General features: G+C 45.8%; 1 long non-coding RNA gene across 1 annotated transcript; it reads left to right on the forward strand.

The window, feature by feature from the left end:
• Positions 1-501: 501 nt before the first annotated feature.
• LOC109320970 lies at positions 502-3,361 on the forward strand. The gene is made up of 3 exons (XR_002103906.1): positions 502-512; positions 1,618-1,621; positions 3,126-3,361. It is a non-coding gene; the product is annotated as an uncharacterized LOC109320970 (long non-coding RNA).
• Positions 3,362-3,621: the final 260 nt, after the last annotated feature.

A 3,621-nucleotide genomic window follows, 5' to 3' on the forward strand; every position in this document is an offset into this window, starting at 1 on the left:
ACCCCAAGGCCTGGAGTTGCTCATCCCTGCAAAGATTGAATCAATTCAGGCTCGGGGTTTTTAAATGTCTGTACTTAGCCTATTAGAATAAGAGAAATTATAGTATTTTTAAAGCAACCCCCAGCTTCTGTTCCTCTGTCTTCCAACATATTTCTTTTGCCTAGAATCCTCCCAGTCTTTTCTACAGCTTCCTTAAAACAACAGTGCATCAATCTGTGAGCCACAAGTGTGAAAATAAATTCACAGTTTTTATTCAAAATCTAGCACATGTCCAGCTTGAAGAGGAGATCTTCCAGGTGGACTAGTGGAGAAACTACCAGTCTGAGCACCTTAAACTGCAGTTAACACATGGTAACCATGGTGCTCAGAGCATCATTCTGTTTGAGGATATCTTGAACCATTAAATATCCAGATCAGATTAGTCTCTGTCAGAGAAAGGTAATCTGTTTAGTATGAATTATGCAGTAATACAAATGATCTAATTACTTGTCAAGTACCTTAGAAACATCACTGTTGTTTACAGTACTCTACATAGGTTTGTGCCACAATGTCCTTTTACTCTATAATTTTTATCACCTGGTTGACTGGCCTTCAATGAGCAGAATGAAAACATTTGATCCAAGCAATTGTCAAAGGAATATAAATCCTTCAAAGTATTATTGTATTTGGCAGCACTAGACACCAAACAACAGTAGTCTGACTGTGAAATGTTCTCAATTTCTATTGACTATTCTTCATTGGCTGATGTGAAGTGTATGATTATTATATGCTGTGTGTGCAAGTTGGTATGTGGTACAAAAGACAGTTTCACTGCCCCAGGAATCTTACAGTCTAGAGTAAACAATGAAATAAAATTTACTCTGAAGTCAGAGGACAACGCTGATCTCCAGCCAGGTATCCTTGACACAGAGGCCACCACCACAACTAAGTCTCAGGAGTGAAATCAATAAAAATATAGAAGTGGAAAGTGTTATTAGAGTGAGTTTCTCTTGGTTGGGTTCAATACCCACTGGCAGAGCAACAAAGGTCAGTTGTTAGGATCAGTCCCAGGATATCTGGGGACCCCGAAGACTCACTTGAAGGGCCACCACTTTTCCATGCAATCATCTCTAAGCCATACTTACAGCCAAGAGTGTGGGTGTGAAGACCAGGACTGAAAACAGCATCCAGGCAGTGACCAAAGGGAGATGATACTGGCTGCATCAGGGCAGCAATACTATGCATCCTGGACAATCTGAGTCCAATCAACAAGCGAGAGGAAAGGTCACAGAAACCCCTTGCAAGCAACCGAACGTGAATATCAAACAGCCCCATTTCCCAAGATGTCTTGCCTCGGGAAGAAATGGGAGGCAGCATACAGCCTCAGCAGGACAAGGTTGGGCCTGAGCAAAGGCAGGTATTAGGTGTCTTCACTGGTCCAATGGCCTAGCCCGCTTCCTCGTATCTTTTTTGATTTGGAGGAGGCATGAGGAGTGGGTCTGGAATCTCTTCCCTGACAGCTAGTGTTGGGGATGGACAGCTAAGGGAGCTGGGGACGACAGCTTCTCGCCAAAACAGTAAGGTGCACAGGCCAAGTGACATAATTCCCATCAGTGAAATGTCCTCACCCCACAATAGATCAGTCTCATCGTTTCAGAAAACCATTTCTATTTCCATCAATTCTGCCCTCCGTCCCAGGCCAGTCAGCGTTGTCTCACCACAATAAATAAATTCTATCGGCAATCAGTTCTAGTCCTAATCCATCCTTCCAGCCCCAATAACTTCACCCCTCCATCTTTAAAGACTCCATGTGCTGGCCCTCTCCTGTACACAGGAGGTCCTGTAGCTCAGGGGTGGGCAAAATATGGGCTGAGGGCCAGATCCAGTCTGCTAGGTGACTGGAGCCAGTCCTTGGCTGCCCCTGCAGCAGTCCTCATAGAGCCACGCCCTGCCTGCTTGTGCCAGGGCAGCCTGCACCTGGCTCCCACCAGCCCAGGCCCCAGACAGTGTGCAATTTCTGGCAGAGATGTTCCTGCTCTACACCCCACACCTCCAGCAGCAGATCCTACTTCTGCTCTTGCCCCTGTCGCGCCACGCCATGCCAAGCTCCTACCCCAGCATGCAGGGCTCCAGCTCTAGATCCCAGCCGCCTTCCAGTGGAAAGTGGCTGGGATCTAGAGCCAAAGCCCTGCGCACCTGCCAGAAGCAGACAGCGCAGTGTGGCAAGAGCAAGAGGAGCTTAATCTTTCACCATAAATCTTTTGCAGCGACTTATAGGTTTGTTTGTTTGGTTTTTTCTTCTTTTGCTTTGATCCAAAAATAAGTACTTTACCCCAAAAATACACAGTTGCTTTTTGTATGTAGAAAGCATCCCAGATGAGTCCATACCAACATGTCAATAGGACACTTCTATACTTCAGCTTCTGAATCCCAAGTCTGTCCTGCAAGAAAGCAGAATATTTGATTGTGATCCTTCACTTTGAGGCAGCTAAAAAGACAGAGTTCTCTTTCCATCACAGAGAATACACTTGGGCAAAGCAGGTCTCATTTCTCTTTGGTACAGAGAAGAGACAATAATAAGCGAATACTGACTTATTTTTCATTATCAGGTACTCCCCACAATAACTTGTCATGTACTGCATTGCATTACATCAGAGCAGGATAGCCAGAGCAGGTTCAGAGTCCCAGACCACATCTGAGGCCTATAATCTAGGGGGAAATTATTGGGAAGTTATTATTGGCCAGAAGTCTCAGTGCTGATGATACAACCCTTTTTAATTCCATGTTGCTGCTCACCAACTGGGACTGAATGTCATGTCTCCTTTAAATCAGTTTTGCCTAATGAAAAAGCAGAAGGTAACTGCTTAGCTGATGTCAATCAGCTTACCTCCAGTAAAGTCAGCAGAGCCAGGCTGATTGCCATCCGCTGAGGATTGGAGCCATTTGATTCAAAAGGGTTCTTAACTAGAACAGACACTTGTGAATGAGATTAAAACAACCTCTGTGTCTAATTTCATAACAAGTATTTAGCTATCCAACTTGGCAGTTAGGCCAGAAGTCTCTGGTGCTTACAAATCTTCATCCTCCCCTACCCCTGCACAACCACACCCCAATTCACTGCTTCCTAGTCCTGTAGGTCCTTTCAGTCTTCTAGGGACAGAAGATACATATAAACTGGCTTAAGTGATCAGAAACTGATTAAAACCTGTAACAGAAGAGAAGTTCAATGCAAATAAACCAATTTCAAAGTGGCCAAAACTGGTTTAAGATAAACCTGGTTGAATGTAGTATCAGACTTAATTAATTTGGGTGAAACTGGTTCATGCAACTTCTGGCTCAGACCCCTTCCTGGTTTAAGTTAAATCACACTCCCCCAGCATCCCAGATGTTTTGCAGCCCCAGGAAGGGCTGTGCTCTCTACTCCAGAGAGCAGGGCTGGCCCTACCCCTCTGCTCTTTAGCTCCAGCAGGGGCAGGAAGTAGCCAAATGTATGCACCCCCTAAGGCAAAGAGAGCAGGGAGGGGGTTTATTCCCCCCTCCCCTACTGGGGAACTGCAGCCCCTGTCAGCCAGTGGCGGGGGAAGGAGCCTGGCCAGAGCCACCTGGCATGGCCCCACCATTCACCTGCCTCGTCAGCGGCTG

This window comes from Crocodylus porosus, unplaced genomic scaffold (assembly GCF_001723895.1).
Source record: "Crocodylus porosus isolate Cpor-Errol unplaced genomic scaffold, CroPor_comp1, whole genome shotgun sequence".
NCBI classification, from domain to species: Eukaryota; Metazoa; Chordata; order Crocodylia; family Crocodylidae; genus Crocodylus; species Crocodylus porosus.